Raw genomic sequence first — 10,190 nt, 5'->3', positions numbered from 1 at the left:
ACACCATGTGCTTAATTAGTGTGCTAACTCCTGTGTTGTAGACACCATGTGCATAAAAGTGGTGTGATCTCCTATGTGTTCAACATGACAACTCACAAGAGTGCCATACTCCTAGGTGACTATATAAATAAATAATAAAATAATGAATTAATCTAAGTAAACTTAAGTAAGTGTAAATAGTGAATAATTATTTACACCAGCATACAGAAAAAATTATTTTAATTAAACTTATGTAAACATTTGTTGAATACTAGAATTAGATAATGCTACTATTAAGACATGTATACTTTAAACACTTTAACATAAACAAACAAGACAAAAAATGGAAGTATTAGCTAAAACTAACATACATCATTTTTTACTTGGAGTTTGGTAACACCTTTAGCTAACAACTGACTAAATGGTCTTCCTAACAACTATCTCCCATCTGCAACTCTTGCTTGTAACTAATGCTAAATCTTTTAACACACATTTTGAGATTAGTCTAGATCTTACGCCCAACTGTACTATATTGGTTGAGATTCCTAATGACCTTGCTTGTATGGGTCCCCTCCCTCATAGGGATCCCATTGAGGTTGGGATCCCAAGGGATATGAAATCCCAATGTCAGACTAGAATAGACTATCTTGGGTACCAAGACAACTATTGATTATTGGGAATAACCTAAGGTGGTTTCAAGATCACTAGGGCCTTAGATGTCATTACTAGACTTGATGGTTGATTTGATCACTTCTGGGATCACCTTGAGACTTTTAGGGAAGTTTATTTCTTTCCAATTTAATGTGGACATGGTTAGGAAATGTTCTCTACTAGATAGAGACATATTGGATTTGTGACTATCTCTGATATGGAAAACTCTCTCTTTCTTTTCTACTTCACAACTGAAGCTAATTAAAATATGGTTTTAGTGGGCACTTTGCATTATGGTAAACACTTTCTAATGCTCTCCAAGTGGAAACTAGGTTTTTTTCCCCAATTTGGATCTGCACAAGCCTGCTTTTTTTTGTGTTAGATTGTCTAGGCTCCCTCTAGAATTCTTTGATGAGAGGGTTTTCATGTGGATTAGAGACTCTTTCATGCACTTAATTAAAGTTGAAATAACCACCAATACCAAGGCCAAACTAGGGGTTTCTAGATTTTTCATGAGTGTGATGATGAATAAGGCTCTACTGATATCTCTGGCCTTCAAATTGAAATGGGGTACTTGGTTACAACCCATTGTCTATAAGAATGTTGTAACCTTTTGCCAAAACTATAATAAATTTGGTTAGAAGCTGAAGGAAAAAGTCTCATCTCTTGATGTAGTTGTGGTTGAAATCTTGCATGCTACTAAAGTTAGGGATAGGAGAAGCGTGGAGTCATCAATGGATTTAGAGGTGAAGGCCAATCAACCTTTGGGTGGGAGTGACAGACCCTAGAAGAAGGTTGAAGGACTATCCATGGATTTACAATAAAAAAAACCCTTAACATTAGCAACCCTAAAGCTAAGGAGAATGATGGTAGGGCCTTAGTGATTGAGTAAGGGTAGGATCCTAGACTTTAAGAATGGCTGAGTTTCTCAATGTAGACTAAGTTGGCCACCCTACAAGGGGGAGACAATGAACAATTTTTCGCACCTTCTAGAGGAGGTCAGGAATACCAAGTTTTCAGACCCCCTCAAGAACTCTTCTGATAATGAGAATTATTTTCCTCATCTAAAGCATACCCTAGTGGTTTCTATCATGGGTATAGTTGAATTGCATTCTCCTACCTAGGCCTATGCTATGGATGAATGCACCCTAGATAGTAATTTTGGATGAGCTATAAACAAAAAAAATTAATGGGTACAAGCAAAGCCACTGTTGGAATAACTATGAAAATTGGGAGACCTTTAACCAAGACTATTTGTTAGAAGGAGATAGTAAGAGTGATATAGCACATGGAAAGAAAAAGACCCTAGCAAATATTAAAAAAAAATTTAAAAAATGAATAGTATATCCTAGAAGTTAAGTGCGATTAACAACCCAAGGAAGAAGGATTGGAGTTAAACAAAAGATCATTGAATTGAAAGTGGACATGATTATTTTGAAGCAAGTTAAAATGACAACATAAACATTTTCAAAAGTGGTTGAGTACACTTGGTCAAGTATAAAATCCTCTAATAGCATAGTGATGGATGCATCAGGCGGAATTGCTACTCTTTGCAATCCTAATCTAGTGTTATGAGTAGTGACATCCCCCTAAACCCCCTCATTATTGTTGTTGTGTCTATCTCTAAAAATCATAAATGGGACCTATTTAACTTCTATGCCTCCAATACCTATAATGAGCAGATTTTAGTTTAGGAGGAGACAAAATAAGTAGCGAACTTATTGCGAAATGAGAGCATGCTATGTATGGGAGACTTTAACACCCCTTTATACCCCTCAAAGAAAATGGGAGTCTTGGAGGACTTCTCTAAAAGTATGCATGACTTGCTGAACTTTCTGGGTCAGAATGGCCTTCCTAATATTGATCTTGACGGAAACCCTTTTACTTGGTCCATCAATAGGTTGGGAAACAACTTGATGTAGGTTTGACTTGACCATTTTCTAATTTCTTCTTATTGGACCATTCTCCTGAATACCACCCTAATGGCATACTCAAGGACAATATTTGACCACCTATGATTTTCTTCTCCTTGAAGTAGAACCAAATTTGTAGAAGAAGATCCTTTTTGTATGAAATAATGTGGCACTCTCACTCGAATTTTAGAGATTATTGTTAGAAATCTTTAGAATAACTGAGAGGGGGCGGGGGGTGAATCAGTTATCGAAGGTCCAATGATGTCCAATACAACTTTTTCTACAAATCCTTAATGGCACTTATTGAAATTATCATGCATGCAATTGAATATTAAACAACCATGAAAAGTAAACATACATCACACCATAACAGTAAGAACTTGATCACCCAGAAACCCTCTAGGAATAAAAAGGTAAAACTGGAGTGCGGATGATACCCACAAAATAACTACACAATTGATTTCAACCACTTCTGATGGTTTGCCCTGTTAATGGCCTGTCCTATTAAAGGCTACAACACATTGTTAAATGTGACCTTGTTAAAGGATTTAAGAACATTCAACTCAAAATGTCACCATGTTAAATGATTTACATAGAGCTATTAGGCTTACCAAAGTCTATGGGATTTATAGTCACCTTCTCAAAAGAATCTTTCATCCCTCTCTAAGGATCTTCTATCCTCCTCCTAAGGATCTCTATATCCTTCTCTTAAGGATATCTTTATCCTTCTCTTGAGGATCTTTTTGTCCTTCTCCTGGGGATCTCTTTATTCTTTTCCTAAGGCTTATCTACCTACTATTAAGCTAAACTAGCAATGTAGGGTTTTGATATCTAATACAATGGTAAATAAGTACTAGAAGGGTTTTGACCTGATACATATTTGCAACCCTAACTGTGCAGATTTCAGATCACTTCTTCAGTTCCTTTCTTTGCTTGCCTTTCCTCCGTTGTAGTACTGACAACTTGTTCACCCTTCAAGATTTGTCTCCTTGAGTTCTTCCACTCATTATGCCAAAGCACTCTATGGTCACTTTATCAACTCAAAGTCTTGATGCTCTGTTCTTACTCCTCTTGGCTTCTTCGCATGACTGCACTTATGACTAACTCCCTCTCAGGCATGTGCATTTGATCTCTAACCTGTAACTTCTTATAAAGAAGTTTTGTTCTCAATTCTTTTCTCAAATCTTAATTTTCTCTTGAGAAAATGACATTGTTTTCCCTCCAATTTGCTTCTTCTAGAAACTTCATGATAAATCTATTAGTGTTCACCTTGAAAATGGTTTGCATGGATTACATAGAATTCTTTGACATCTACTCATCATCCTTATCATCCAACTAATTCACAAAATTTGATGTAAAAAACTTATCACTCCTGATTTGGCAAATCTTTGACTTTGACAAATAATGCAGCAACTCGGCATCATTGGTTTACTGATGCTCGACTTCTTTTGTGCTACTCAGATTCTATTATTATTTACTGGCACTCGACACCTATAGCATTTTCTACTTTTCTTGGCACTTGAAGACTTACTCGGCACCTAAAGGATTTTGTGTTACTCGGCACCTGATCTTCACTCGGCACCTAAAGACTATTTGGCACCTGATGATCACTCGACACACACTAAGTTGAACTTGTTTAGCTTCAACTGAGAATTTGCTCGGCAGTATCTAGAACTTAGTTAATCCTTACATCTTTGATATGTCTTAGTGTGTCCATCCTCTATGTCTTAGAGTATGTCATCAATACACTATTTCATCAATGGATTAGTTGATCCTTATACTTCATTAGAACATCATAACTTCAACCTTTCTCTAGGTACTCTAGTTACATCTTATTGATTGCCACCTCGTTGTCAATCAACCAATTGATAGTATTTGGATCACTCAAGCAATTGTCATTCTTGCAAGTGGCAAGTTTGACATCAATGAAAAAACAATGATTGTGATCTTTTCAATCATTTCCAACAATTATAGCTCCTAGTTGGGGCACATTTCTATCAAGGAGTCATTGATGTTCCACATTATTAGGAAATTAGAAAGGATTTGAAACAATGGCTTGGTTGGAAAGGTCATGGAAGAGGAGTACATCTTCATTTGGTAACATTATTAAGGATAAGAAAGTGACTGAGAAGAAGTTTGAAACCTTCCAAATGAATATGGTAGATGACTTCTCATCTCAAGAAGACCAACAGGAGGGAAAGACCTATTGTGCCCAATGGAATTTGTTTTTAGATAAAGATAAGATGTTCTAGAAATAACCGTTAAGGATTCAATGGCTACTGGAGGGTGATAAGAATGCGTCCTTCTTCCATATATCATATTTTAAGAGGAATCTTAGAGGAGGTCAATATGGAGGAGTGTGTTCTCAAATACTTTCAGGATATCTACAACCCTCAAACAACTTAATTGATACTAACATTTAGGATAATATTTTAAGGATTATGTATTCAGCCATTCATGATCAGAGGAACAATGGCTTGGTAGGAAATGTCATGGAAGAGGAATTGAGAAACTATTCTTGCCATGATTTTTTATAATGCCTTAGGGCATGATGGGTTCCCACCTACATTTTTCAAGGAATTCTGGGATATTGTTGACTAGGATGTTCTCCATGCTACTTGGGAGTTTGTTCGAACTAGCAAGTTGTTGAAGGATGTCAACCAAAACTTTATTGTTCTAATACCAAAAATTGATAAACCAAGGTATCTTGAGGAATTCATACCTACAAGCCTTTGCAATACAATTTACAAGATCACGTCTAAAGTTAAGGTGAACCACATCAAACCCATGTTAGAAAACTCCATTGGCCCCTATCAGAATGGGTTTGTCACCAGAAGAAAAATTCTAGATGTGGTTATTAGTATCTACTCCATAGAGAAATGTGGGGACTTAGGTAAGGCTCTAAATATTGACATTTCTAAATTTTACGATAAGGTAAGGAGTGAATTTTTGTATGTTATTGTTAGCAAGTGAGTGTTCACTAAGAGATTTTTAGGATAGTCACACTTGTTGTTTCTATGGTCTAGTTCTCTAGTTTGTTGAATGGGAGCCAAGGTATTTTTTTCACCTCCTACCAAGGTCTTTAACAAGGACATCCCCAATCTCCTTATTTATTCATCATTGTGGCAAAGGTACAGGGAATAAACTTAAAGGCTTTATCGCATCAAGGTTTAAAAAGGGCATAAGACCTACCCCCTTCACTCCTCCATTGGTGATCCAACAATTTTTTGATGGCACCTTCCCTTTTGGAATTTCCTCTATCCACGAAGCAAGATCTTTGAAAAACCTCCCTAACTAGTGTGAACAGGTTTTGGGACAACATATAAACTATCAAAAAAGAAAGGCATATTTTCTTAATATGGACAACGACCTAAGGAGAAAGGTGATTTGAATCTTGGAATGCTAGGTAACATTTTTTCCCAACATCTATCTTTGTCTCCAAGTCATGATTATTGAGGATTCTACTCTGGACTAGAATGGGTTATTGGAATACATAGAGAGAAAGATTATAGGCTAGAAAGGAAAAATCTTTAGTAGTGCAGGGGAGTTTCAGCTCCTCTCAACATACCAGTGGAATTTCTCTCAAATTTTAAACTCCTAGGAAGATACCATTAAATTATCAAGAAAAATAAATTTATTTATTTTATGGTTATAGACTCGGGAAAAGACCAAGTTAAGCTTGGTGAGATGGGATAAAGTTTGTATACCCAAGTCTTTGGGTAATCTTAACATTAGAAGGATTAGAAATTTGAATAAGGCTCTCATGTGTAAGGTGGGGTGGAGACTAGTTAACTCCTTGAGTAATAAGTGCAATATTCTTAGGTCTAAGTATTTGCAGGGTGACCCATTTCACCATCTTCTCTTTATCAATGCTCTACCTCGAAGATCAAGAATATGGGACAACGTGAAACACACCAGAGAAAATTTGAATAATGGTATACACATGGTCTTAGGGGATTAGGGCAATTATTGACTTCTAGGAGGATCATTTTCTTGAAGGAGGTCCTCTCTGCTTTACTAGGTTCTAATATGTTAGAGAGTATTGCTCACTGCTTATACAAAGGAATATTCCCACTTTACCGTCCACTTTCCTGTCCATACAATGAAATATTCCCACTTCTTGATCTTCTATAACTTGAGCTCAGTTAGAGTAGAAATGAAGCGATAAGACGAGTTAGATCTAGAAATGATAATGGAGATTTTATTCTTTGTGATTGCGTTCTTGCTAGCATTCATCACAAATCAGAAGCAGCTGTTCTATTCAGTAGGGAACTTGGGTGAGTATAGTTTTGTGTTGATTATTTTGTGTCAAATCAATAGTTTTCATTAGAGAGATGTAGATGAACAATTGATTCTTTTATTTTCATAATAACTAGGATTTTTATTTTATTTGTGAAGGAAAATTGTGTTAGATCATTATTAGAATTCAATCCTGTAGTTTTCAAGTTGATCTACGTTTCGTAAATAGTGATACAGAAAAACTCATCATTGATGAGGATGAATGATTAGCAATCATTACATTTAGATGATGCTCACAGGGGTGAAGCATCGAATCATTTAGAGAGGTCACCCATCCAAATATTGTGTCTAATGAAGCATTTATTAACAACCCCTTTATTCATTGTTTGCATGTCGCACTGATCTAAAGCATTTTGTTCTTGCTATTTGCAGAATACCCATATCTATTTATAACATTTGATGCTTAAGAGGCGGCTGCAAGAACATATGATTACAACACATTGTTAAATGTGACCTTGTTAAAGGATTTAAGAACATTCAACTCAAAATGTCACCCTGTTAAAGGATTTACATAGAGCTATTAGGCTTACCCAAGTCTATGAGATTTACAGTCACCTTCTCAAAAGAATCTTTCATCCCTCTCTAAGGATCTCCTATCCTCCTCCTAAGGATCTCTATATCCTTCTCTTAAGGATATCTTTATCCTTCTCTTGAGGATCTCTTTGTCCTTCTCCTGGGCATCTCTTTATTCTTTTCCTGAGGCTTATCCACGTAGCTGTTAAGCTAAACTAGCATTGTAGGGTTTTGATATTTAATACAATGGTAAGAAAGTACTAGAAGGGTTTTGACCTAAATACAAACATGCAACCCTAACTGTGCAGATCTCAGATCACTTCTTCAGTTCCTTTCTTTGCTTGGCTTTCCTCCCTTGTAGTGCTGACAGCTTGTTCACCCTTCAAGATCTGTCTCCTTGAGTTCTTCCACTCGTTATGCCAAAGCACTCTATGGTCACTTTATCAACTCAGATGCTCCGTTCTTACTCCTCTTGGCTTCTTCGCATGACCAAACTTATGACCAACTCCCTCTCAGGCATGTGCATTTGATCTCTGACCTATAACTCCTTATAAAGAAGTTTTGTTCTCGATTTTTTTCTCAAATCTTAATTTTGTCTTGAGAAAACGACATTGTTTTCCCTCCAATTTGCTTCTTCTAGAAACTTCATGATAAATCTATTAGCATTCACCCTGAAAATGGTTTGCATGGATTACATAGAATTCTTTGACATCTACTCATCATCCTTATCATCCAACTAATTCACAAAATTTAATGTAAAAAACTTATGACTGCTAATCTGGCAAATCTTTGACTTTTGCAAATAATGCAGCAACTTGACATCATTGGTTTAATGATGCTCGGCTTCTTTTGTGTTACTCGGATTCTATTATTATTTACTAGCGCTCGACACCTATAGCATTTTCTACTTTGCTCGGCACTTGAAGACTTACTCGGCATCCATTATCTTTTTCTACTACTCGACACCTAAAGGATTTTTTGTTACTCGGCACCTGATCTTCACTCGGCACTTGAAGACTATTCAACACCTAAAGATCACTCGGCACACACTAAGTTGAACTTGCTCAGCTTCAACTGAGAATTTGTTTGGCAGTATCTAGAACTTAGTTAATCCTTACATCTTTGATATTTCTTAGTGTGTCCATCCTCTGTGTCTTAGAGTATGTCATCAATACACTATTTCATCAATGGCTTAGCTAATTCTTATACTTCATTAGAACATCATAACTTCAACCTTTCTCTAGGTACTCTAGTTACATCTTATTGATTGCCACCTCCTTGTCAATCAACCAATTGATAGTATTTGGATCACTAAAGCAATTGTCATTCCTGCAAATGACAAGTTTGACATAAATGACAAAACAATGATTGTGATCTTTTCAATCATTTCCAACAATTATATCTCCTAGTTGGGGCACATTTCTATCTAGGAGTCATTGATGTTCCACATTGCTAGGAAATTAGAAAGGATTTGAATCAAGGTCAAAGGGTGGAGTACATCTTCATTTGGTAACATTATTAAGGATAAGAAAGTGATAGAGGAGAAGTTGGAAACCCTCCAAATGAATATGGTCGATGACTTCTCATCTCAAGAAGACCAACAGGAGGAAAAGACCTATTGTGCCCAATGGAATTTGTTTTTAGATAGAGACAAGATCTTCTAGAAATAACTGTTAAGGATTCAATGGCTAGTGGAGGGTGATACAAATGCGTCCTTCTTCCATATATCATATTTTAAGAGGAATCTTAGAGGAGGTCGATATGGAGGAGTGTGTTTTCAGATACTTTCAGTATATCTACAACCCTCAAACAACTTAATTGATACTAACACTTAGGATAATATTTTAAGGATGATGTATTCACCCATTCATGATCAGATGAACAATGGCTTGGTAGGAAAGGTCATGGAAGAGGAAGTGAGAAACTATTCTTGCCATGATTTTGTATAAAGCCTTAGGGCATGATGGGTTTCCACCTACATTTTTCAAGGAATTCTGGGATATTGTTGACTAGGATGTTCTGCATGCTACTTGGGAATTTGTTCGAACTAGCAAGTTGTTGAAGGATGTTAACCAGAACTTTACTATTCTAATACCAAAAATTTATAAACCAAGGCATCTTGAGGAATTCAGACCTACAAGCCTTTGCAATACAATTTAGAAGATCACATCTAAAGTTAAGGTGAACCACATCAAACCCATGTTAGAAAACTCCATTGGCCCTATCAGAATGGGTTTGTCCCCGAAAGACAAATTCTAGATGTGCTTATTAATATCTACTCCATAGAGAAATGTGGGAACTTAGGAAGTCTCTAAAAATTGACATTTCTAAATTTTATGATAAGGTAAGGAGTGAATTTTTGTATGTTATTGTTAGCAAGTGAGGGTTCACTAAGAGATTTTTAGGATAGTCACACTTGTTGTTTCTATGGTCTAGTTCTCTAGTTAGTTGAATGTTAGCCAAGGGATTTTTTTACCCTCCTGCCAAGGTCTTTAGCAAGGAGATCCTCTATCTCCTTATTTATTCATCATTGTCGCAAAGGTACTGTGAATAAACTTAAAGGCTTTATCGCATCAAGGTTAAAAAAGGGCATAAGACCTACCTCCTTCACTCCTCCATAGGTGATCCAACAATTTTTTGATGGCACCTTCCCTTTTGGAATTTCCTCTATCCACGAAGCAAGCTCTTTGAAAAACCTCCCTAACTAGTGTGAAGAGGTTTTGGGGCAACATATAAACTATCAAAAAAGAAAGGCATATTTTTTTAATATGGACAACGACCTGAGGAGAAAGGTGATTTGAATCTTGGAATGCTAGGTAGCAGGTTTTCCCAACA

Source organism: Cupressus sempervirens, chromosome 7 (genome assembly GCF_028749045.1).
Source record: "Cupressus sempervirens isolate cs-2001-9-10 chromosome 7, ASM2874904v1, whole genome shotgun sequence".
Lineage (NCBI taxonomy): Eukaryota > Viridiplantae > Streptophyta > Pinopsida > Cupressales > Cupressaceae > Cupressus > Cupressus sempervirens.
The sequence above is the reverse complement of the archived record's forward strand: the minus strand, read 5'-3'. Positions refer to the sequence as shown.